This window comes from Rhinoderma darwinii, unplaced genomic scaffold (assembly GCF_050947455.1).
Source record: "Rhinoderma darwinii isolate aRhiDar2 unplaced genomic scaffold, aRhiDar2.hap1 Scaffold_448, whole genome shotgun sequence".
Taxonomy (NCBI): domain Eukaryota; kingdom Metazoa; phylum Chordata; class Amphibia; order Anura; family Rhinodermatidae; genus Rhinoderma; species Rhinoderma darwinii.
The window spans coordinates 123,671-149,435 of record NW_027463921.1 but is presented as its reverse complement, the minus strand read 5'-3'; the positions used below and the strand labels follow the sequence as shown (position 1 = coordinate 149,435).

Below are 25,765 nucleotides of genomic sequence, written 5' to 3'. Positions count from 1 at the left end.
AAGTTCCGTCTGAACTTTATATAAGACGGTGAGGCTCAGTCAGTCACTCAGTGTTGCCTGAGAGGGCAACACTGCAACAGCCGGCCGCCAGGCTGTCTTTTTTTTGCACAGCTAGTTGCCTCCAGGAGGCCACAAGAGGGAGACAAGGGACTGCAAAATGGAAAATAGGCATCCACCAACTTTACAGACAACTTCTCCTTGCTCCTACAACCTCCATCCTTGCACAGTTTGTTATTCTTCTAGGTAACATAGTAACAAATCCAAATTGCTGCTCTCTTTGTAGGCAAGCAAGGCTTTGTTGCAACTGCAATTCTTACTTCTTCTTGAAATGTAGGGACGACAGTACATTCCATCACATCCATCTAGTGTACACAGGTAGGTCCATTGTGGCGGGCAGGCGAGCGGGCGGGCTGCTTTATTGGCTGTTTGCTGTTCCCCTACTCCACTCCACTATTTGACTGTTGTGCTGCATCAATCAATCAATCAATCAATCAATCAATCAATCAATCAATCAATCAATCAGTGGCTGGCTCAGGTGCAGCTCTTTAACTTACCTAAAAGGGAGGGCGGAGAGAAGACAAGGAAGGTGAATGAGGTGTTCCAATGTGAAATGCCGGAAACACAGAAACACAGACGACACACAACAAGAGGTGGCAATCTATTCATTAATTGCATTTAATCAATGAGCTCATTATCACTCATGCATTGTCCAACAGGTGTTGAAATAATGGGATTAAAAGGGGAGATCCCTTCAGAAAGACAGAAACAATAGCAAAGACAAAAAACACTTTTGGAATCTGCTTTTAGTCAACACATAAGGAAAGGGTGCACCGGTCCTGGAAATACTGCAATACCAGGTCAATGCGTGGAGTGGACAGAGCAAGCTCTATTTCCATCTCCCTGTTCTAAAAATCCATTTAATATATGGTCCCCAGATAGGGGACGTATCAGATATTAAACTGATAAGAACAGATACTACACTTGATCTTAGCCAAAAGGCCGAGAAGCGATAACCCGAACGGGCCGCGCGTTGCCCGAGCCTGCCCGATACTGCTGTTCAGCCCTTGCAGCGATTCAGCCTACTTCTAGGCAATTCCATGGGGCCCTGCAGGCTCACACACTCACAGCTACACGGGAGGTGAATAAAGGCCGGAGAGGAAGCCAGACAGGATTTGCTTCTTTTGCTTGCACCACAATGCAGTGCTGAAAGAGGAGGAATCTACATAAAAACGCCTTCCTGGCAACGCCCAAATGCCCTGCTGCCATGCAGATAAACACTGGCAGCGGCAGCAAGTGCATGCCCACAGCCACCCCTTGTTCCTTCACACCTTGTATCAGCTGTAATCCAGTCCAGTCCAGTGCTGCCTGCTGAGCAGCACTGACCAACACTGCCTGGGCCCAGGCTTTTATCTCTGAGGCCCCATTATGATGTCAGAAAGCTGGCTCTGGAATCCTGAGGGCTCCACTATGACACGTGCAAAGTTCCGTCTGAACTTTATATAAGACGGTGAGGCTCAGTCAGTCACTCAGTGTTGCCTGAGAGGGCAACACTGCAACAGCCGGCCGCCAGGCTGTCTTTTTTTTGCACAGCTAGTTGCCTCCAGGAGGCCACAAGAGGGAGACAAGGGACTGCAAAATGGAAAATAGGCATCCACCAACTTTACAGACAACTTCTCCTTGCTCCTACAACCTCCATCCTTGCACAGTTTGTTATTCTTCTAGGTAACATAGTAACAAATCCAAATTGCTGCTCTCTTTGTAGGCAAGCAAGGCTTTGTTGCAACTGCAATTCTTACTTCTTCTTGAAATGTAGGGACGACAGTACATTCCATCACATCCATCTAGTGTACACAGGTAGGTCCATTGTGGCGGGCAGGCGAGCGGGCGGGCTGCTTTATTGGCTGTTTGCTGTTCCCCTACTCCACTCCACTATTTGACTGTTGTGCTGCATCAATCAATCAATCAATCAATCAATCAATCAATCAATCAATCAATCAGTGGCTGGCTCAGGTGCAGCTCTTTAACTTACCTAAAAGGGAGGGCGGAGAGAAGACAAGGAAGGTGAATGAGGTGTTCCAATGTGAAATGCCGGAAACACAGAAACACAGACGACACACAACAAGAGGTGGCAATCTATTCATTAATTGCATTTAATCAATGAGCTCATTATCACTCATGCATTGTCCAACAGGTGTTGAAATAATGGGATTAAAAGGGGAGATCCCTTCAGAAAGACAGAAACAATAGCAAAGACAAAAAACACTTTTGGAATCTGCTTTTAGTCAACACATAAGGAAAGGGTGCACCGGTCCTGGAAATACTGCAATACCAGGTCAATGCGTGGAGTGGACAGAGCAAGCTCTATTTCCATCTCCCTGTTCTAAAAATCCATTTAATATATGGTCCCCAGATAGGGGACGTATCAGATATTAAACTGATAAGAACAGATACTACACTTGATCTTAGCCAAAAGGCCGAGAAGCGATAACCCGAACGGGCCGCGCGTTGCCCGAGCCTGCCCGATACTGCTGTTCAGCCCTTGCAGCGATTCAGCCTACTTCTAGGCAATTCCATGGGGCCCTGCAGGCTCACACACTCACAGCTACACGGGAGGTGAATAAAGGCCGGAGAGGAAGCCAGACAGGATTTGCTTCTTTTGCTTGCACCACAATGCAGTGCTGAAAGAGGAGGAATCTACATAAAAACGCCTTCCTGGCAACGCCCAAATGCCCTGCTGCCATGCAGATAAACACTGGCAGCGGCAGCAAGTGCATGCCCACAGCCACCCCTTGTTCCTTCACACCTTGTATCAGCTGTAATCCAGTCCAGTCCAGTGCTGCCTGCTGAGCAGCACTGACCAACACTGCCTGGGCCCAGGCTTTTATCTCTGAGGCCCCATTATGATGTCAGAAAGCTGGCTCTGGAATCCTGAGGGCTCCACTATGACACGTGCAAAGTTCCGTCTGAACTTTATATAAGACGGTGAGGCTCAGTCAGTCACTCAGTGTTGCCTGAGAGGGCAACACTGCAACAGCCGGCCGCCAGGCTGTCTTTTTTTTGCACAGCTAGTTGCCTCCAGGAGGCCACAAGAGGGAGACAAGGGACTGCAAAATGGAAAATAGGCATCCACCAACTTTACAGACAACTTCTCCTTGCTCCTACAACCTCCATCCTTGCACAGTTTGTTATTCTTCTAGGTAACATAGTAACAAATCCAAATTGCTGCTCTCTTTGTAGGCAAGCAAGGCTTTGTTGCAACTGCAATTCTTACTTCTTCTTGAAATGTAGGGACGACAGTACATTCCATCACATCCATCTAGTGTACACAGGTAGGTCCATTGTGGCGGGCAGGCGAGCGGGCGGGCTGCTTTATTGGCTGTTTGCTGTTCCCCTACTCCACTCCACTATTTGACTGTTGTGCTGCATCAATCAATCAATCAATCAATCAATCAATCAATCAATCAATCAATCAGTGGCTGGCTCAGGTGCAGCTCTTTAACTTACCTAAAAGGGAGGGCGGAGAGAAGACAAGGAAGGTGAATGAGGTGTTCCAATGTGAAATGCCGGAAACACAGAAACACAGACGACACACAACAAGAGGTGGCAATCTATTCATTAATTGCATTTAATCAATGAGCTCATTATCACTCATGCATTGTCCAACAGGTGTTGAAATAATGGGATTAAAAGGGGAGATCCCTTCAGAAAGACAGAAACAATAGCAAAGACAAAAAACACTTTTGGAATCTGCTTTTAGTCAACACATAAGGAAAGGGTGCACCGGTCCTGGAAATACTGCAATACCAGGTCAATGCGTGGAGTGGACAGAGCAAGCTCTATTTCCATCTCCCTGTTCTAAAAATCCATTTAATATATGGTCCCCAGATAGGGGACGTATCAGATATTAAACTGATAAGAACAGATACTACACTTGATCTTAGCCAAAAGGCCGAGAAGCGATAACCCGAACGGGCCGCGCGTTGCCCGAGCCTGCCCGATACTGCTGTTCAGCCCTTGCAGCGATTCAGCCTACTTCTAGGCAATTCCATGGGGCCCTGCAGGCTCACACACTCACAGCTACACGGGAGGTGAATAAAGGCCGGAGAGGAAGCCAGACAGGATTTGCTTCTTTTGCTTGCACCACAATGCAGTGCTGAAAGAGGAGGAATCTACATAAAAACGCCTTCCTGGCAACGCCCAAATGCCCTGCTGCCATGCAGATAAACACTGGCAGCGGCAGCAAGTGCATGCCCACAGCCACCCCTTGTTCCTTCACACCTTGTATCAGCTGTAATCCAGTCCAGTCCAGTGCTGCCTGCTGAGCAGCACTGACCAACACTGCCTGGGCCCAGGCTTTTATCTCTGAGGCCCCATTATGATGTCAGAAAGCTGGCTCTGGAATCCTGAGGGCTCCACTATGACACGTGCAAAGTTCCGTCTGAACTTTATATAAGACGGTGAGGCTCAGTCAGTCACTCAGTGTTGCCTGAGAGGGCAACACTGCAACAGCCGGCCGCCAGGCTGTCTTTTTTTTGCACAGCTAGTTGCCTCCAGGAGGCCACAAGAGGGAGACAAGGGACTGCAAAATGGAAAATAGGCATCCACCAACTTTACAGACAACTTCTCCTTGCTCCTACAACCTCCATCCTTGCACAGTTTGTTATTCTTCTAGGTAACATAGTAACAAATCCAAATTGCTGCTCTCTTTGTAGGCAAGCAAGGCTTTGTTGCAACTGCAATTCTTACTTCTTCTTGAAATGTAGGGACGACAGTACATTCCATCACATCCATCTAGTGTACACAGGTAGGTCCATTGTGGCGGGCAGGCGAGCGGGCGGGCTGCTTTATTGGCTGTTTGCTGTTCCCCTACTCCACTCCACTATTTGACTGTTGTGCTGCATCAATCAATCAATCAATCAATCAATCAATCAATCAATCAATCAATCAATCAATCAGTGGCTGGCTCAGGTGCAGCTCTTTAACTTACCTAAAAGGGAGGGCGGAGAGAAGACAAGGAAGGTGAATGAGGTGTTCCAATGTGAAATGCCGGAAACACAGAAACACAGACGACACACAACAAGAGGTGGCAATCTATTCATTAATTGCATTTAATCAATGAGCTCATTATCACTCATGCATTGTCCAACAGGTGTTGAAATAATGGGATTAAAAGGGGAGATCCCTTCAGAAAGACAGAAACAATAGCAAAGACAAAAAACACTTTTGGAATCTGCTTTTAGTCAACACATAAGGAAAGGGTGCACCGGTCCTGGAAATACTGCAATACCAGGTCAATGCGTGGAGTGGACAGAGCAAGCTCTATTTCCATCTCCCTGTTCTAAAAATCCATTTAATATATGGTCCCCAGATAGGGGACGTATCAGATATTAAACTGATAAGAACAGATACTACACTTGATCTTAGCCAAAAGGCCGAGAAGCGATAACCCGAACGGGCCGCGCGTTGCCCGAGCCTGCCCGATACTGCTGTTCAGCCCTTGCAGCGATTCAGCCTACTTCTAGGCAATTCCATGGGGCCCTGCAGGCTCACACACTCACAGCTACACGGGAGGTGAATAAAGGCCGGAGAGGAAGCCAGACAGGATTTGCTTCTTTTGCTTGCACCACAATGCAGTGCTGAAAGAGGAGGAATCTACATAAAAACGCCTTCCTGGCAACGCCCAAATGCCCTGCTGCCATGCAGATAAACACTGGCAGCGGCAGCAAGTGCATGCCCACAGCCACCCCTTGTTCCTTCACACCTTGTATCAGCTGTAATCCAGTCCAGTCCAGTGCTGCCTGCTGAGCAGCACTGACCAACACTGCCTGGGCCCAGGCTTTTATCTCTGAGGCCCCATTATGATGTCAGAAAGCTGGCTCTGGAATCCTGAGGGCTCCACTATGACACGTGCAAAGTTCCGTCTGAACTTTATATAAGACGGTGAGGCTCAGTCAGTCACTCAGTGTTGCCTGAGAGGGCAACACTGCAACAGCCGGCCGCCAGGCTGTCTTTTTTTTGCACAGCTAGTTGCCTCCAGGAGGCCACAAGAGGGAGACAAGGGACTGCAAAATGGAAAATAGGCATCCACCAACTTTACAGACAACTTCTCCTTGCTCCTACAACCTCCATCCTTGCACAGTTTGTTATTCTTCTAGGTAACATAGTAACAAATCCAAATTGCTGCTCTCTTTGTAGGCAAGCAAGGCTTTGTTGCAACTGCAATTCTTACTTCTTCTTGAAATGTAGGGACGACAGTACATTCCATCACATCCATCTAGTGTACACAGGTAGGTCCATTGTGGCGGGCAGGCGAGCGGGCGGGCTGCTTTATTGGCTGTTTGCTGTTCCCCTACTCCACTCCACTATTTGACTGTTGTGCTGCAATCAATCAATCAATCAATCAATCAATCAATCAATCAATCAATCAGTGGCTGGCTCAGGTGCAGCTCTTTAACTTACCTAAAAGGGAGGGCGGAGAGAAGACAAGGAAGGTGAATGAGGTGTTCCAATGTGAAATGCCGGAAACACAGAAACACAGACGACACACAACAAGAGGTGGCAATCTATTCATTAATTGCATTTAATCAATGAGCTCATTATCACTCATGCATTGTCCAACAGGTGTTGAAATAATGGGATTAAAAGGGGAGATCCCTTCAGAAAGACAGAAACAATAGCAAAGACAAAAAACACTTTTGGAATCTGCTTTTAGTCAACACATAAGGAAAGGGTGCACCGGTCCTGGAAATACTGCAATACCAGGTCAATGCGTGGAGTGGACAGAGCAAGCTCTATTTCCATCTCCCTGTTCTAAAAATCCATTTAATATATGGTCCCCAGATAGGGGACGTATCAGATATTAAACTGATAAGAACAGATACTACACTTGATCTTAGCCAAAAGGCCGAGAAGCGATAACCCGAACGGGCCGCGCGTTGCCCGAGCCTGCCCGATACTGCTGTTCAGCCCTTGCAGCGATTCAGCCTACTTCTAGGCAATTCCATGGGGCCCTGCAGGCTCACACACTCACAGCTACACGGGAGGTGAATAAAGGCCGGAGAGGAAGCCAGACAGGATTTGCTTCTTTTGCTTGCACCACAATGCAGTGCTGAAAGAGGAGGAATCTACATAAAAACGCCTTCCTGGCAACGCCCAAATGCCCTGCTGCCATGCAGATAAACACTGGCAGCGGCAGCAAGTGCATGCCCACAGCCACCCCTTGTTCCTTCACACCTTGTATCAGCTGTAATCCAGTCCAGTCCAGTGCTGCCTGCTGAGCAGCACTGACCAACACTGCCTGGGCCCAGGCTTTTATCTCTGAGGCCCCATTATGATGTCAGAAAGCTGGCTCTGGAATCCTGAGGGCTCCACTATGACACGTGCAAAGTTCCGTCTGAACTTTATATAAGACGGTGAGGCTCAGTCAGTCACTCAGTGTTGCCTGAGAGGGCAACACTGCAACAGCCGGCCGCCAGGCTGTCTTTTTTTTGCACAGCTAGTTGCCTCCAGGAGGCCACAAGAGGGAGACAAGGGACTGCAAAATGGAAAATAGGCATCCACCAACTTTACAGACAACTTCTCCTTGCTCCTACAACCTCCATCCTTGCACAGTTTGTTATTCTTCTAGGTAACATAGTAACAAATCCAAATTGCTGCTCTCTTTGTAGGCAAGCAAGGCTTTGTTGCAACTGCAATTCTTACTTCTTCTTGAAATGTAGGGACGACAGTACATTCCATCACATCCATCTAGTGTACACAGGTAGGTCCATTGTGGCGGGCAGGCGAGCGGGCGGGCTGCTTTATTGGCTGTTTGCTGTTCCCCTACTCCACTCCACTATTTGACTGTTGTGCTGCATCAATCAATCAATCAATCAATCAATCAATCAATCAATCAATCAATCAATCAGTGGCTGGCTCAGGTGCAGCTCTTTAACTTACCTAAAAGGGAGGGCGGAGAGAAGACAAGGAAGGTGAATGAGGTGTTCCAATGTGAAATGCCGGAAACACAGAAACACAGACGACACACAACAAGAGGTGGCAATCTATTCATTAATTGCATTTAATCAATGAGCTCATTATCACTCATGCATTGTCCAACAGGTGTTGAAATAATGGGATTAAAAGGGGAGATCCCTTCAGAAAGACAGAAACAATAGCAAAGACAAAAAACACTTTTGGAATCTGCTTTTAGTCAACACATAAGGAAAGGGTGCACCGGTCCTGGAAATACTGCAATACCAGGTCAATGCGTGGAGTGGACAGAGCAAGCTCTATTTCCATCTCCCTGTTCTAAAAATCCATTTAATATATGGTCCCCAGATAGGGGACGTATCAGATATTAAACTGATAAGAACAGATACTACACTTGATCTTAGCCAAAAGGCCGAGAAGCGATAACCCGAACGGGCCGCGCGTTGCCCGAGCCTGCCCGATACTGCTGTTCAGCCCTTGCAGCGATTCAGCCTACTTCTAGGCAATTCCATGGGGCCCTGCAGGCTCACACACTCACAGCTACACGGGAGGTGAATAAAGGCCGGAGAGGAAGCCAGACAGGATTTGCTTCTTTTGCTTGCACCACAATGCAGTGCTGAAAGAGGAGGAATCTACATAAAAACGCCTTCCTGGCAACGCCCAAATGCCCTGCTGCCATGCAGATAATCACTGGCAGCGGCAGCAAGTGCATGCCCACAGCCACCCCTTGTTCCTTCACACCTTGTATCAGCTGTAATCCAGTCCAGTCCAGTGCTGCCTGCTGAGCAGCACTGACCAACACTGCCTGGGCCCAGGCTTTTATCTCTGAGGCCCCATTATGATGTCAGAAAGCTGGCTCTGGAATCCTGAGGGCTCCACTATGACACGTGCAAAGTTCCGTCTGAACTTTATATAAGACGGTGAGGCTCAGTCAGTCACTCAGTGTTGCCTGAGAGGGCAACACTGCAACAGCCGGCCGCCAGGCTGTCTTTTTTTTGCACAGCTAGTTGCCTCCAGGAGGCCACAAGAGGGAGACAAGGGACTGCAAAATGGAAAATAGGCATCCACCAACTTTACAGACAACTTCTCCTTGCTCCTACAACCTCCATCCTTGCACAGTTTGTTATTCTTCTAGGTAACATAGTAACAAATCCAAATTGCTGCTCTCTTTGTAGGCAAGCAAGGCTTTGTTGCAACTGCAATTCTTACTTCTTCTTGAAATGTAGGGACGACAGTACATTCCATCACATCCATCTAGTGTACACAGGTAGGTCCATTGTGGCGGGCAGGCGAGCGGGCGGGCTGCTTTATTGGCTGTTTGCTGTTCCCCTACTCCACTCCACTATTTGACTGTTGTGCTGCATCAATCAATCAATCAATCAATCAATCAATCAATCAATCAATCAGTGGCTGGCTCAGGTGCAGCTCTTTAACTTACCTAAAAGGGAGGGCGGAGAGAAGACAAGGAAGGTGAATGAGGTGTTCCAATGTGAAATGCCGGAAACACAGAAACACAGACGACACACAACAAGAGGTGGCAATCTATTCATTAATTGCATTTAATCAATGAGCTCATTATCACTCATGCATTGTCCAACAGGTGTTGAAATAATGGGATTAAAAGGGGAGATCCCTTCAGAAAGACAGAAACAATAGCAAAGACAAAAAACACTTTTGGAATCTGCTTTTAGTCAACACATAAGGAAAGGGTGCACCGGTCCTGGAAATACTGCAATACCAGGTCAATGCGTGGAGTGGACAGAGCAAGCTCTATTTCCATCTCCCTGTTCTAAAAATCCATTTAATATATGGTCCCCAGATAGGGGACGTATCAGATATTAAACTGATAAGAACAGATACTACACTTGATCTTAGCCAAAAGGCCGAGAAGCGATAACCCGAACGGGCCGCGCGTTGCCCGAGCCTGCCCGATACTGCTGTTCAGCCCTTGCAGCGATTCAGCCTACTTCTAGGCAATTCCATGGGGCCCTGCAGGCTCACACACTCACAGCTACACGGGAGGTGAATAAAGGCCGGAGAGGAAGCCAGACAGGATTTGCTTCTTTTGCTTGCACCACAATGCAGTGCTGAAAGAGGAGGAATCTACATAAAAACGCCTTCCTGGCAACGCCCAAATGCCCTGCTGCCATGCAGATAATCACTGGCAGCGGCAGCAAGTGCATGCCCACAGCCACCCCTTGTTCCTTCACACCTTGTATCAGCTGTAATCCAGTCCAGTCCAGTGCTGCCTGCTGAGCAGCACTGACCAACACTGCCTGGGCCCAGGCTTTTATCTCTGAGGCCCCATTATGATGTCAGAAAGCTGGCTCTGGAATCCTGAGGGCTCCACTATGACACGTGCAAAGTTCCGTCTGAACTTTATATAAGACGGTGAGGCTCAGTCAGTCACTCAGTGTTGCCTGAGAGGGCAACACTGCAACAGCCGGCCGCCAGGCTGTCTTTTTTTTGCACAGCTAGTTGCCTCCAGGAGGCCACAAGAGGGAGACAAGGGACTGCAAAATGGAAAATAGGCATCCACCAACTTTACAGACAACTTCTCCTTGCTCCTACAACCTCCATCCTTGCACAGTTTGTTATTCTTCTAGGTAACATAGTAACAAATCCAAATTGCTGCTCTCTTTGTAGGCAAGCAAGGCTTTGTTGCAACTGCAATTCTTACTTCTTCTTGAAATGTAGGGACGACAGTACATTCCATCACATCCATCTAGTGTACACAGGTAGGTCCATTGTGGCGGGCAGGCGAGCGGGCGGGCTGCTTTATTGGCTGTTTGCTGTTCCCCTACTCCACTCCACTATTTGACTGTTGTGCTGCATCAATCAATCAATCAATCAATCAATCAGTGGCTGGCTCAGGTGCAGCTCTTTAACTTACCTAAAAGGGAGGGCGGAGAGAAGACAAGGAAGGTGAATGAGGTGTTCCAATGTGAAATGCCGGAAACACAGAAACACAGACGACACACAACAAGAGGTGGCAATCTATTCATTAATTGCATTTAATCAATGAGCTCATTATCACTCATGCATTGTCCAACAGGTGTTGAAATAATGGGATTAAAAGGGGAGATCCCTTCAGAAAGACAGAAACAATAGCAAAGACAAAAAACACTTTTGGAATCTGCTTTTAGTCAACACATAAGGAAAGGGTGCACCGGTCCTGGAAATACTGCAATACCAGGTCAATGCGTGGAGTGGACAGAGCAAGCTCTATTTCCATCTCCCTGTTCTAAAAATCCATTTAATATATGGTCCCCAGATAGGGGACGTATCAGATATTAAACTGATAAGAACAGATACTACACTTGATCTTAGCCAAAAGGCCGAGAAGCGATAACCCGAACGGGCCGCGCGTTGCCCGAGCCTGCCCGATACTGCTGTTCAGCCCTTGCAGCGATTCAGCCTACTTCTAGGCAATTCCATGGGGCCCTGCAGGCTCACACACTCACAGCTACACGGGAGGTGAATAAAGGCCGGAGAGGAAGCCAGACAGGATTTGCTTCTTTTGCTTGCACCACAATGCAGTGCTGAAAGAGGAGGAATCTACATAAAAACGCCTTCCTGGCAACGCCCAAATGCCCTGCTGCCATGCAGATAAACACTGGCAGCGGCAGCAAGTGCATGCCCACAGCCACCCCTTGTTCCTTCACACCTTGTATCAGCTGTAATCCAGTCCAGTCCAGTGCTGCCTGCTGAGCAGCACTGACCAACACTGCCTGGGCCCAGGCTTTTATCTCTGAGGCCCCATTATGATGTCAGAAAGCTGGCTCTGGAATCCTGAGGGCTCCACTATGACACGTGCAAAGTTCCGTCTGAACTTTATATAAGACGGTGAGGCTCAGTCAGTCACTCAGTGTTGCCTGAGAGGGCAACACTGCAACAGCCGGCCGCCAGGCTGTCTTTTTTTTGCACAGCTAGTTGCCTCCAGGAGGCCACAAGAGGGAGACAAGGGACTGCAAAATGGAAAATAGGCATCCACCAACTTTACAGACAACTTCTCCTTGCTCCTACAACCTCCATCCTTGCACAGTTTGTTATTCTTCTAGGTAACATAGTAACAAATCCAAATTGCTGCTCTCTTTGTAGGCAAGCAAGGCTTTGTTGCAACTGCAATTCTTACTTCTTCTTGAAATGTAGGGACGACAGTACATTCCATCACATCCATCTAGTGTACACAGGTAGGTCCATTTTGGCGGGCAGGCGAGCGGGCGGGCTGCTTTATTGGCTGTTTGCTGTTCCCCTACTCCACTCCACTATTTGACTGTTGTGCTGCATCAATCAATCAATCAATCAATCAATCAATCAATCAATCAATCAGTGGCTGGCTCAGGTGCAGCTCTTTAACTTACCTAAAAGGGAGGGCGGAGAGAAGACAAGGAAGGTGAATGAGGTGTTCCAATGTGAAATGCCGGAAACACAGAAACACAGACGACACACAACAAGAGGTGGCAATCTATTCATTAATTGCATTTAATCAATGAGCTCATTATCACTCATGCATTGTCCAACAGGTGTTGAAATAATGGGATTAAAAGGGGAGATCCCTTCAGAAAGACAGAAACAATAGCAAAGACAAAAAACACTTTTGGAATCTGCTTTTAGTCAACACATAAGGAAAGGGTGCACCGGTCCTGGAAATACTGCAATACCAGGTCAATGCGTGGAGTGGACAGAGCAAGCTCTATTTCCATCTCCCTGTTCTAAAAATCCATTTAATATATGGTCCCCAGATAGGGGACGTATCAGATATTAAACTGATAAGAACAGATACTACACTTGATCTTAGCCAAAAGGCCGAGAAGCGATAACCCGAACGGGCCGCGCGTTGCCCGAGCCTGCCCGATACTGCTGTTCAGCCCTTGCAGCGATTCAGCCTACTTCTAGGCAATTCCATGGGGCCCTGCAGGCTCACACACTCACAGCTACACGGGAGGTGAATAAAGGCCGGAGAGGAAGCCAGACAGGATTTGCTTCTTTTGCTTGCACCACAATGCAGTGCTGAAAGAGGAGGAATCTACATAAAAACGCCTTCCTGGCAACGCCCAAATGCCCTGCTGCCATGCAGATAAACACTGGCAGCGGCAGCAAGTGCATGCCCACAGCCACCCCTTGTTCCTTCACACCTTGTATCAGCTGTAATCCAGTCCAGTCCAGTGCTGCCTGCTGAGCAGCACTGACCAACACTGCCTGGGCCCAGGCTTTTATCTCTGAGGCCCCATTATGATGTCAGAAAGCTGGCTCTGGAATCCTGAGGGCTCCACTATGACACGTGCAAAGTTCCGTCTGAACTTTATATAAGACGGTGAGGCTCAGTCAGTCACTCAGTGTTGCCTGAGAGGGCAACACTGCAACAGCCGGCCGCCAGGCTGTCTTTTTTTTGCACAGCTAGTTGCCTCCAGGAGGCCACAAGAGGGAGACAAGGGACTGCAAAATGGAAAATAGGCATCCACCAACTTTACAGACAACTTCTCCTTGCTCCTACAACCTCCATCCTTGCACAGTTTGTTATTCTTCTAGGTAACATAGTAACAAATCCAAATTGCTGCTCTCTTTGTAGGCAAGCAAGGCTTTGTTGCAACTGCAATTCTTACTTCTTCTTGAAATGTAGGGACGATAGTACATTCCATCACATCCATCTAGTGTACACAGGTAGGTCCATTGTGGCGGGCAGGCGAGCGGGCGGGCTGCTTTATTGGCTGTTTGCTGTTCCCCTACTCCACTCCACTATTTGACTGTTGTGCTGCATCAATCAATCAATCAATCAATCAATCAATCAATCAATCAATCAATCAATCAGTGGCTGGCTCAGGTGCAGCTCTTTAACTTACCTAAAAGGGAGGGCGGAGAGAAGACAAGGAAGGTGAATGAGCTGTTCCAATGTGAAATGCCGGAAACACAGAAACACAGACGACACACAACAAGAGGTGGCAATCTATTCATTAATTGCATTTAATCAATGAGCTCATTATCACTCATGCATTGTCCAACAGGTGTTGAAATAATGGGATTAAAAGGGGAGATCCCTTCAGAAAGACAGAAACAATAGCAAAGACAAAAAACACTTTTGGAATCTGCTTTTAGTCAACACATAAGGAAAGGGTGCACCGGTCCTGGAAATACTGCAATACCAGGTCAATGCGTGGAGTGGACAGAGCAAGCTCTATTTCCATCTCCCTGTTCTAAAAATCCATTTAATATATGGTCCCCAGATAGGGGACGTATCAGATATTAAACTGATAAGAACAGATACTACACTTGATCTTAGCCAAAAGGCCGAGAAGCGATAACCCGAACGGGCCGCGCGTTGCCCGAGCCTGCCCGATACTGCTGTTCAGCCCTTGCAGCGATTCAGCCTACTTCTAGGCAATTCCATGGGGCCCTGCAGGCTCACACACTCACAGCTACACGGGAGGTGAATAAAGGCCGGAGAGGAAGCCAGACAGGATTTGCTTCTTTTGCTTGCACCACAATGCAGTGCTGAAAGAGGAGGAATCTACATAAAAACGCCTTCCTGGCAACGCCCAAATGCCCTGCTGCCATGCAGATAAACACTGGCAGCGGCAGCAAGTGCATGCCCACAGCCACCCCTTGTTCCTTCACACCTTGTATCAGCTGTAATCCAGTCCAGTCCAGTGCTGCCTGCTGAGCAGCACTGACCAACACTGCCTGGGCCCAGGCTTTTATCTCTGAGGCCCCATTATGATGTCAGAAAGCTGGCTCTGGAATCCTGAGGGCTCCACTATGACACGTGCAAAGTTCCGTCTGAACTTTATATAAGACGGTGAGGCTCAGTCAGTCACTCAGTGTTGCCTGAGAGGGCAACACTGCAACAGCCGGCCGCCAGGCTGTCTTTTTTTTGCACAGCTAGTTGCCTCCAGGAGGCCACAAGAGGGAGACAAGGGACTGCAAAATGGAAAATAGGCATCCACCAACTTTACAGACAACTTCTCCTTGCTCCTACAACCTCCATCCTTGCACAGTTTGTTATTCTTCTAGGTAACATAGTAACAAATCCAAATTGCTGCTCTCTTTGTAGGCAAGCAAGGCTTTGTTGCAACTGCAATTCTTACTTCTTCTTGAAATGTAGGGACGACAGTACATTCCATCACATCCATCTAGTGTACACAGGTAGGTCCATTGTGGCGGGCAGGCGAGCGGGCGGGCTGCTTTATTGGCTGTTTGCTGTTCCCCTACTCCACTCCACTATTTGACTGTTGTGCTGCATCAATCAATCAATCAATCAATCAATCAATCAATCAATCAGTGGCTGGCTCAGGTGCAGCTCTTTAACTTACCTAAAAGGGAGGGCGGAGAGAAGACAAGGAAGGTGAATGAGGTGTTCCAATGTGAAATGCCGGAAACACAGAAACACAGACGACACACAACAAGAGGTGGCAATCTATTCATTAATTGCATTTAATCAATGAGCTCATTATCACTCATGCATTGTCCAACAGGTGTTGAAATAATGGGATTAAAAGGGGAGATCCCTTCAGAAAGACAGAAACAATAGCAAAGACAAAAAACACTTTTGGAATCTGCTTTTAGTCAACACATAAGGAAAGGGTGCACCGGTCCTGGAAATACTGCAATACCAGGTCAATGCGTGGAGTGGACAGAGCAAGCTCTATTTCCATCTCCCTGTTCTAAAAATCCATTTAATATATGGTCCCCAGATAGGGGACGTATCAGATATTAAACTGATAAGAACAGATACTACACTTGATCTTAGCCAAAAGGCCGAGAAGCGATAACCCGAACGGGCCGCGCGTTGCCCGAGCCTGCCCGATACTGCTGTTCAGCCCTTGCAGCGATTCAGCCTACTTCTAGGCAATTCCATGGGGCCCTGCAGGCTCACACACTCACAGCTACACGGGAGGTGAATAAAGGCCGGAGAGGAAGCCAGACAGGATTTGCTTCTTTTGCTTGCACCACAATGCAGTGCTGAAAGAGGAGGAATCTACATAAAAACGCCTTCCTGGCAACGCCCAAATGCCCTGCTGCCATGCAGATAAACACTGGCAGCGGCAGCAAGTGCATGCCCACAGCCACCCCTTGTTCCTTCACACCTTGTATCAGCTGTAATCCAGTCCAGTCCAGTGCTGCCTGCTGAGCAGCACTGACCAACACTGCCTGGGCCCAGGCTTTTATCTCTGAGGCCCCATTATGATGTCAGAAAGCTGGCTCTGGAATCCTGAGGGCTCCACTATGACACGTGCAAAGTTCCGTCTGAACTTTATATAAGAAGGTGAGGCTCAGTCAGTCACTCAGTGTTGCCTGAGAGGGCAACACTGCAACAGCCGGCCGCCAGGCTGTCTTTTTTTTGCACAGCTAGTTGCCTCCAGGAGGCCACAAGAGGGAGACAAGGGACTGCAAAATGGAAAATAGGCATCCACCAACTTTACAGACAACTTCTCCTTGCTCCTACAACCTCCATCCTTGCACAGTTTGTTATTCTTCTAGGTAACATAGTAACAAATCCAAATTGCTGCTCTCTTTGTAGGCAAGCAAGGCTTTGTTGCAACTGCAATTCTTACTTCTTCTTGAAATGTAGGGACGACAGTACATTCCATCACATCCATCTAGTGTACACAGGTAGGTCCATTGTGGCGGGCAGGCGAGCGGGCGGGCTGCTTTATTGGCTGTTTGCTGTTCCCCTACTCCACTCCACTATTTGACTGTTGTGCTGCATCAATCAATCAATCAATCAATCAATCAATCAATCAATCAATCAATCAGTGGCTGGCTCAGGTGCAGCTCTTTAACTTACCTAAAAGGGAGGGCGGAGAGAAGACAAGGAAGGTGAATGAGGTGTTCCAATGTGAAATGCCGGAAACACAGAAACACAGACGACACACAACAAGAGGTGGCAATCTATTCATTAATTGCATTTAATCAATGAGCTCATTATCACTCATGCATTGTCCAACAGGTGTTGAAATAATGGGATTAAAAGGGGAGATCCCTTCAGAAAGACAGAAACAATAGCAAAGACAAAAAACACTTTTGGAATCTGCTTTTAGTCAACACATAAGGAAAGGGTGCACCGGTCCTGGAAATACTGCAATACCAGGTCAATGCGTGGAGTGGACAGAGCAAGCTCTATTTCCATCTCCCTGTTCTAAAAATCCATTTAATATATGGTCCCCAGATAGGGGACGTATCAGATATTAAACTGATAAGAACAGATACTACACTTGATCTTAGCCAAAAGGCCGAGAAGCGATAACCCGAACGGGCCGCGCGTTGCCCGAGCCTGCCCGATACTGCTGTTCAGCCCTTGCAGCGATTCAGCCTACTTCTAGGCAATTCCATGGGGCCCTGCAGGCTCACACACTCACAGCTACACGGGAGGTGAATAAAGGCCGGAGAGGAAGCCAGACAGGATTTGCTTCTTTTGCTTGCACCACAATGCAGTGCTGAAAGAGGAGGAATCTACATAAAAACGCCTTCCTGGCAACGCCCAAATGCCCTGCTGCCATGCAGATAAACACTGGCAGCGGCAGCAAGTGCATGCCCACAGCCACCCCTTGTTCCTTCACACCTTGTATCAGCTGTAATCCAGTCCAGTCCAGTGCTGCCTGCTGAGCAGCACTGACCAACACTGCCTGGGCCCAGGCTTTTATCTCTGAGGCCCCATTATGATGTCAGAAAGCTGGCTCTGGAATCCTGAGGGCTCCACTATGACACGTGCAAAGTTCCGTCTGAACTTTATATAAGACGGTGAGGCTCAGTCAGTCACTCAGTGTTGCCTGAGAGGGCAACACTGCAACAGCCGGCCGCCAGGCTGTCTTTTTTTTGCACAGCTAGTTGCCTCCAGGAGGCCACAAGAGGGAGACAAGGGACTGCAAAATGGAAAATAGGCATCCACCAACTTTACAGACAACTTCTCCTTGCTCCTACAACCTCCATCCTTGCACAGTTTGTTATTCTTCTAGGTAACATAGTAACAAATCCAAATTGCTGCTCTCTTTGTAGGCAAGCAAGGCTTTGTTGCAACTGCAATTCTTACTTCTTCTTGAAATGTAGGGACGACAGTACATTCCATCACATCCATCTAGTGTACACAGGTAGGTCCATTGTGGCGGGCAGGCGAGCGGGCGGGCTGCTTTATTGGCTGTTTGCTGTTCCCCTACTCCACTCCACTATTTGACTGTTGTGCTGCATCAATCAATCAATCAATCAATCAATCAATCAATCAATCAATCAATCAGTGGCTGGCTCAGGTGCAGCTCTTTAACTTACCTAAAAGGGAGGGCGGAGAGAAGACAAGGAAGGTGAATGAGGTGTTCCAATGTGAAATGCCGGAAACACAGAAACACAGACGACACACAACAGAGGTGGCAATCTATTCATTAATTGCATTTAATCAATGAGCTCATTATCACTCATGCATTGTCCAACAGGTGTTGAAATAATGGGATTAAAAGGGGAGATCCCTTCAGAAAGACAGAAACAATAGCAAAGACAAAAAACACTTTTGGAATCTGCTTTTAGTCAACACATAAGGAAAGGGTGCACCGGTCCTGGAAATACTGCAATACCAGGTCAATGCGTGGAGTGGACAGAGCAAGCTCTATTTCCATCTCCCTGTTCTAAAAATCCATTTAATATATGGTCCCCAGATAGGGGACGTATCAGATATTAAACTGATAAGAACAGATACTACACTTGATCTTAGCCAAAAGGCCGAGAAGCGATAACCCGAACGGGCCGCGCGTTGCCCGAGCCTGCCCGATACTGCTGTTCAGCCCTTGCAGCGATTCAGCCTACTTCTAGGCAATTCCATGGGGCCCTGCAGGCTCACACACTCACAGCTACACGGGAGGTGAATAAAGGCCGGAGAGGAAGCCAGACATGACCTGCCTAGGTAGAGTCGTGTGTTAACCTTAAACCATACTATCCCCCATCCCCATTTAGTAACGACACATGACACCGAGGTTGGATGTGAAATGGCCACAGCAGCCGTTTATTAATTTCACAGTTTTATAAAAACAATTTAAATCCGAAACATTCGGATAACTAGTTAGGAATCCACCAGAGAATTCCTCCTAATAATTCACATGACCCAACATGGGTCAGAATCATAAATAACAATTAAACGTTAACATTAACCCGAGCAGAGGAAGTCCTTGAAGCCCCTTCAGATGTTCCTTTCAAGAACACACCGAATTAGCCATCTGCAAACCACTAATTACCTCCAGCCGTAAACCAGCTCGGAAGCACCGTTCACCTCTGCAGATGGCTCCAACCACTAGAAGTCCACTTCAAGGGGATAACACCCGATGAAGCCCTCAAGTGATATACCGACCACTAGAAGTCCACTTCAAAGGGATAACACCCGATGAAGCCTTCAAGTGACATACCTTCTACCAGAAGACCACTTCAAAGGGATAACACCCGATGAAGTCTTCAACCATGTACCTTTTTTGGGGGACGCATACCCCCGATGCGACCCCCCCACCATTTTGTACTGACTGGCCTCAAGGACTCCCCCCGCCAGCTGCCATGACAACAGAACCTACTCCGGAAAAAAGAAAAACATGTTAAATAAGCACACAAAATAAAACACAACGCTCATAGCCAGACGTACATAAGACCTAAGGAGTAACAAAACAAGGGTGGGAGGGTGGGAGCTTTGCTTACTGTGTGTTACTCCTCCCGCTGCTTCCGGCTCAATGCCGAGAAACAGCGGGAAGCGCAGTAACGGCCCCCCCGCCCCCCTTAACTCCTCCCCGTCCCTCCTTCAGCTCCTTCAACTTTCCCTGACCTCGTAACATTAACCCTTTCCCTACCAGGACGGTCATGTCGGCTTCCCTTAAGCCTGCAGCTGCGTCCAGCCTCTTCTTGACCTGCCTAGGTAGAGTCGTGTGTTAACCTTAAACCATACTATCCCCCATCCCCATTTAGTAACGACACATGACACCGAGGTTGGATGTGAAATGGCCACAGCAGCCGTTTATTAATTTCACAGTTTTATAAAAACAATTTAAATCCGAAACATTCGGATAACTAGTTAGGAATCCACCAGAGAATTCCTCCTAATAATTCACATGACCCAACATGGGTCAGAATCATAAATAACAATTAAACGTTAACATTAACCCGAGCAGAGGAAGTCCTTGAAGCCCCTTCAGATGTTCCTTTCAAGAACACACCGAATTAGCCATCTGCAAACCACTAATTACCTCCAGCCGTAAACCAGCTCGGAAGCACCGTTCACCTCTGCAGATGGCTCCAACCACTAGAAGTCCACTTCAAGGGGATAACACCCGATGAAGCCCTCAAGTGATATACCGACCACTAGAAGTCCACTTCAAAGGGATAACACCCGATGAAGCCTTCAAGTGACATACCTTCTACCAGAAGACCACTTCAAAGGGATAACACCCGATGAAGTCTTCAACCATGTACCTTTTTTGGGGGACGCATACCCCCGATGCGACCCCCCCACCATTTTGTACTGACTGGCCTCAAGGACTCCCCCCGCCACCGCGAAACAGGCCTTGACCACCTTAAGCCTGTGAGTTCCTCCACACCACCACCGCCCTTTCTATGCCTTCTGCTATAGCCAAGCTCCAAATATCAATGCCAACCTCGGTCAGATGAACCCCGTCACTCCTCCAGAAATTCCCCAATCCTGACTCCAAATCCCTATGCCTCACGCAAATGCCCCCGTTCTTCGCCACAAAACGGGACACCGCCCGGTTAACTTTTATCCGAGCCTTATTGACTCTCTCCACCGATCTAGCTAACCGCCAATGCTTCCTTGGGACTATGTCCGACCACACTACCACCAACTTGGGATAAGATACCCACAAACACAACAAATCATGTTTGATATCCCGCACCAACTCACGAAAAGGGCGGACTCCTAAGTCATTCCCACCCACGTGCAACACTAAAACCTCCGGAACCCTATCGAGCCGCACATATGTCTGGAATTCCGCCAACACCCTGTTCCACGACATACCTCTAAACCCCAGCCAATGCACAACCGCATCCTGTCGCGGAATGCGCAACTGGCGACCATCCGGGCGGACGTCCGCCCTCAAAGCCCCCCAGTGCACGTACGAATGACCCATCAACCACACCAGACAAGGAGGCGAATCTGAAACGGAAAACACAGTTAGGCACCACCATATAACATTTGCAAGCATAACAACAAAATTACAACATATGGGGGCGGACATAAGACTTAAACCTTTTAGACTCCCAACGACCAATACGCCTCACCCCCTCATCATCCAACCCCCAGCGCCCTGCTTCCGTTGCTGCGCCAATCCGGAAGGAATGAGATGAATATGAGCCTGCTGCAACCCCAACCGCCGTCAAACATTTTTTAAAAACAGCTCCAAACTGAAACCTGGACAAGAACGACCCGTCCACATGACGTAACAAAGGCAAATCTGGAGACCCCCTGTTTTTTGTAAAACCCCGCATGCACTCTACTGGGCACATGACCGACCCCGGGAGAGCGAACAAAACTATCAGTTTTCCCTTCCCTAATTGGTCAGTTTTTGATCTACGCAACCATACCTCCAACCGATCTGCAAAAAGGCTCACCTCCCCAGATCTCAGCCCCCCTGCCTGTTTAGTACTTGGCGACACCAACTCACCTACTCTAAATGCTCCGAAGAACGCCAACGAGAAAGCCAACCGAAACAAATCCATCTCATCTGAAGAACGACATACCGATGCCAATGAACCGCCCAACAAGCCCAGCAAAGCAAACGACACCGGCCTTCTACTATCCGCCTCCACCCTACCTCTGCGCAACCCCTTCAAAGCCTGCGATACCAGAAATTCCTTCGATACATCCCGCAAGCCCCGCAACTTAAGCCCAAACGCCACCGCGGATATAAACCGGTTCACCTTCGCTACTGAAAACCCCCCCTCCCAGGCATCCCCTAACCAATACAAAAGTGCCACCAACCTGTCTCTATCCGTATTGACATCACCCAACTCTCTTACCCACTCCTCCCACTGCCTCCAACAAGCAGCATAAGCCCTCCACGTCGTGCGCGCCAAAGACCTTTGTAACAGCTGCTCTACGGGACCGATACCAGATCCCATAGATGATCCGGACACGCCAAACCGAGACGTTCCGCTCCCGGGGCCAATTCCCGAAACCGGTCCCACTGCGAGCGAGAAAGAGCATCAGCAACACAATTCCGTACACCCGGGACATGCACCGCCACCACCCACGCGTTCAGCGACAAACACACCAACACTAAATGTCGCAACAATTGAACTACCGGAGGAGAGGACGCCGTGATGTTATTAATGGCAAGCACCACCCCCATGTTGTCGCAGTAAAAACGGACCTTCTTATCCCTGAGCCTGTCCCCCCAAATGGTAGCCGCCACCACGATGGGAAACAGCTCGAGCAGGGCCAGATTCCGCGTCAATCCACTGGACACCCAGCTAGCCGGCCATTGACCTGCGCACCACGGACCCCCCCCGTAAGCTCCAAAGCCACCCGCCCCAGCCGCATCCGTGAAAATATTCAGATCACTCGTATCCTGCGCTGGGGCCATCCATAGCGAGCGACCATTGTACTGGCCCAAGAAGTCATCCCAAACCTGAAGATCAGCTCGGTGCTCCTCCTTGAGCCTCACAAAATGATGCGGCGCCCGCACTCCCGCCGTTGCCGCCGCCAACCTTCTACCAAACACCCTCCCCATCGGCATAATCCGGCAGGCGAAATTCAACTTCCCCAGCAGCGACTGAAGCTCCCTCAGCGACATTTTCTTCCTTCTACAAGCCCGTCGCACCTCCAGCCTCAAAGCACCCAACTTATCCGCCGGGAGCCGACACTCCATTGCCACCGAGTCAATTTCGATTCCCAAGAAAGAAATCGTCGCTACCGGGCCCTCCGTTTTTTCCGGCGCCAAAGGGATCCCAAAATCCCTCGCCACCTTCTGCAGGGCATGAAGCAAGTTACCGCAAACCGGCGAACCCCCGGGGCCAACGCACAAAAATCATCTAAGTAATGGATCAACGAATCGACCCCGGATACTCCCCTCGTTACCCACTCCACGAAGCTACTAAACGCCTCGAAGTATGCACAAGAAAGAGAACACCCCATCGGAAGGCACCGATCCACGTAAAAGGCCCCATTCCAAAAACAACCCAACAGCCGTTGGCTTTCTGGGTGGACCGGCAACAACCTGAACGCCGCCTCGATGTCGGTTTTTGCTAGCAGCGCCCCCGGACCCGCAGCCCGCACTAACCCCACCGCCTTATCGAATGAGGTATAAACTACGGAACACAACTCGTGATCAATCCCGTCATTTACCGACGAACCTTTGGGATACGATAAATGTTGAATCAAACGAAACTTTCCGGGCTCGCGTTTAGGGACAATACCCAAAGGGGACACAACTAAATCTTTTACCGGCGACTCCACAAATGGCCCCGACATGCGCCCCAACGAAACTTCTTTTAACAACTTTTCCGACACGACTTCCGCATGCAAGTAAGCCGATTTTAAATTTCTCCGCGTAACCGGAACCTCATAAGGAGGCGGAGGAATAACAAAACCAACACTAAACCCTTCATAAAGCAACTTAGCTGCCGCCCTATCCGGATACTCATTTAGATAAGGGGCCATCCTTTCCACCCTCACCGGCGACACCCCCTTGACCAGCCCCGTGCTGGTTCCCGGACCTCTTTTTCCGCAGACATTTTGCCGCCCCGTGTGATGCACCATTACACTCGGAGCACACGTGCTTGAACTTGCACGTGGCCCCAAACTTGCACTGGCCTTCATTGAATTGCCAGCAAAACCCCGCCTTTCCCCCGCCGCTTGGTCCACTCTGACTAGTCTGGCCTCCCTGGCCACCGCTCCCGGGAAAGGGCTGCCTAACCGGAGCCGTAACCCGTAACCAGAGAGCAATATCCTTCTGGTCCCACCGAATCGCCGGCCGAACCGCCTTCCGCTGACGGAATTGCTCATCATATCGCAGCCACGCCTGACCCCCATACGCCCTATGAGCCTCCCCAATAGCATCAAAATAACAAAATAACGCCGAACAATTTTCCGGCGCCTTTTCCCCTATCACACTAGCCAATATGGCGAACGCCTGCGACCAATTAACGAACGTCTGCGGGATAAGCCTATACCGCCGCCGTTCCTCCTCGTCCTTTTTACTCTCATCCCGCTTGCTCTTATCCAAATTGAATTTAGCCAGCGGCAAGAGAGAAAAAATTTCAACGTATTCATCTTTCCAGATCCGATCACGCACCTCCTGCTTTAAATGCGCCCCCAACGGACCCTCAAAACAAACATACACCTCCCCCCGAGCACGATCGTCCATGCGCACTCGATCGCCGTCCTTCTGTGCCTCAGTCTGCACCGACACCGCGACCGCCTCTCTAACCGCCACCACAGGACGCGCCTGCAACGATCCCACGTCCCTGGGGCCTTCCCAAACTACCGCAGGGGACACTTCCGTTACAACCGGCGCCGCGGCCCTATCAAGGCGCCCCACCAGCTCCCGTAAGCAACCCACTAAATCTGCCAAACCCGCTCCGTCGCGTCCGCCCGCGCCACTACCGGCCCCCGATGCTATGCTAGCAGCCCCCCCGCCGACACCCGACATAAAAATCGCTGGATAAGACAATAATGGAGTTATACACTCACCGGGCTGCACAGGCGCTGTGTTCCCGTCAGCCGGACCATCCTGACCTCGACGATAGACGTCCAGTTCACCTTCCTCCAGTTCTTCTCTCGCCGACGACTGTCCCTCCCAACGACATCTTCGGAAAGGGGATGAGGACGCGCTGACCGATGGGCCGGCAACCTGCCGCCCGACCGCCGGGACCCAGACTTCCGACCGGACCTGTTGCCTCGACGTCGCTGCAGATCTAGTCGTCCGTCTAGACGATCCTGACGAAGCCTGCCCCCTGGCCGGAACATCACCATGCGGGGCGGCCGTACCTTGCTCTCGACATCTTCCATCTGATGGGGGAGGGGTGACAGGGAGCCCGGCCTGCGACTCCCTGCTTACCGCCGGACCCCGTCGCGGCCTGGGATTCCTGCCAGGACGCAGGGCCTGGGAAGGGGCGGTCCTCCCAGCTGCCTGGCCTGCAGCGTCCGGGATCGGGCTCCCTCTGCGACGCCGTGTCCGCGGGACTACCTCCGGACTAAGGCGCTCTGGAGGTCGGGACCGCCGAGAGGGACGGGTCGACACAGCCTGCATCGCCGTCACCCCTGCCACCGCTCTCTGCCTGCCCAGCGCAGGAGCGGTTGTTGCCGACTCCCCCCCCCCGCCGCCATAGCCATGCTCGTAGGGGGGCCGGGGGAGGGGAGCCTGTCCCTTACAACACAAACAGAAAAAATGGGACATAAAGATCATCAAAACCACAAAAAAGGCCATACTCACTAGGTAGGTGGGTGGGTGAAAACCCGTTCCCATCAGGACGCAGACGGGTCAAAGAATGCTGCAGAAGGAGTGTGCATTAAGTAGTGATAGCCCCTCCCACTAGTCTTGAGGGGAGTGGCGGACTAAGTGCTCAAAGGTGTGCGATAAATGAGTGTCAGTGTAGTGCTAGGGTGTGAATGGATGGTAAAAAATAAATATGTATGTATGAAAGTGTGTAATAATGTAAAAAAAAAAAAAAAAAAAAAAATAAATAAATAAATAAATAAATGTGATAAATAGGGGTCAGTGCTGTGAATAGTACATGGGGTGTCAGTACTATGTGTAATACGTGGAGGGATAATGTGCTGGTCGTCAGGCATGGCGTATCTTGCCGAATAACAGCCTATTTG

At 49.3% G+C, this 25,765-nt stretch overlaps 13 non-coding genes across 13 annotated transcripts; all 13 read right to left on the bottom strand.

Moving 5' to 3' along the window:
- Positions 1–820: 820 nt before the first annotated feature.
- Positions 821–1,011, bottom strand: LOC142716235 (U2 spliceosomal RNA). The gene has a single exon (XR_012871491.1). It is a non-coding gene; the product is annotated as a U2 spliceosomal RNA (small nuclear RNA).
- A 1,284-nt stretch (positions 1,012–2,295) lies between these two features.
- On the bottom strand, positions 2,296–2,486 carry LOC142716233 (U2 spliceosomal RNA). The gene has a single exon (XR_012871490.1). It is a non-coding gene; the product is annotated as a U2 spliceosomal RNA (small nuclear RNA).
- Positions 2,487–3,770: 1,284 nt separating this feature from the next.
- On the bottom strand, positions 3,771–3,961 carry LOC142716232 (U2 spliceosomal RNA). Its single transcript, XR_012871489.1, has one exon. It is a non-coding gene; the product is annotated as a U2 spliceosomal RNA (small nuclear RNA).
- A 1,292-nt stretch (positions 3,962–5,253) lies between these two features.
- LOC142716231 (U2 spliceosomal RNA) lies at positions 5,254–5,444 on the bottom strand. Its single transcript, XR_012871488.1, has one exon. It is a non-coding gene; the product is annotated as a U2 spliceosomal RNA (small nuclear RNA).
- A 1,281-nt stretch (positions 5,445–6,725) lies between these two features.
- LOC142716230 (U2 spliceosomal RNA) lies at positions 6,726–6,916 on the bottom strand. The gene has a single exon (XR_012871487.1). It is a non-coding gene; the product is annotated as a U2 spliceosomal RNA (small nuclear RNA).
- A 1,288-nt stretch (positions 6,917–8,204) lies between these two features.
- On the bottom strand, positions 8,205–8,395 carry LOC142716229 (U2 spliceosomal RNA). The gene has a single exon (XR_012871486.1). It is a non-coding gene; the product is annotated as a U2 spliceosomal RNA (small nuclear RNA).
- A 1,280-nt stretch (positions 8,396–9,675) lies between these two features.
- LOC142716227 (U2 spliceosomal RNA) lies at positions 9,676–9,866 on the bottom strand. Its single transcript, XR_012871484.1, has one exon. It is a non-coding gene; the product is annotated as a U2 spliceosomal RNA (small nuclear RNA).
- Positions 9,867–11,130: 1,264 nt separating this feature from the next.
- On the bottom strand, positions 11,131–11,321 carry LOC142716226 (U2 spliceosomal RNA). The gene has a single exon (XR_012871483.1). It is a non-coding gene; the product is annotated as a U2 spliceosomal RNA (small nuclear RNA).
- A 1,280-nt stretch (positions 11,322–12,601) lies between these two features.
- LOC142716225 (U2 spliceosomal RNA) lies at positions 12,602–12,792 on the bottom strand. The gene has a single exon (XR_012871482.1). It is a non-coding gene; the product is annotated as a U2 spliceosomal RNA (small nuclear RNA).
- A 1,288-nt stretch (positions 12,793–14,080) lies between these two features.
- Positions 14,081–14,271, bottom strand: LOC142716224 (U2 spliceosomal RNA). The gene has a single exon (XR_012871481.1). It is a non-coding gene; the product is annotated as a U2 spliceosomal RNA (small nuclear RNA).
- A 1,276-nt stretch (positions 14,272–15,547) lies between these two features.
- On the bottom strand, positions 15,548–15,738 carry LOC142716222 (U2 spliceosomal RNA). Its single transcript, XR_012871480.1, has one exon. It is a non-coding gene; the product is annotated as a U2 spliceosomal RNA (small nuclear RNA).
- A 1,284-nt stretch (positions 15,739–17,022) lies between these two features.
- On the bottom strand, positions 17,023–17,213 carry LOC142716221 (U2 spliceosomal RNA). The gene has a single exon (XR_012871479.1). It is a non-coding gene; the product is annotated as a U2 spliceosomal RNA (small nuclear RNA).
- A 1,283-nt stretch (positions 17,214–18,496) lies between these two features.
- On the bottom strand, positions 18,497–18,687 carry LOC142716220 (U2 spliceosomal RNA). Its single transcript, XR_012871478.1, has one exon. It is a non-coding gene; the product is annotated as a U2 spliceosomal RNA (small nuclear RNA).
- Between the last annotated feature and the right edge of the window lie 7,078 nt (positions 18,688–25,765).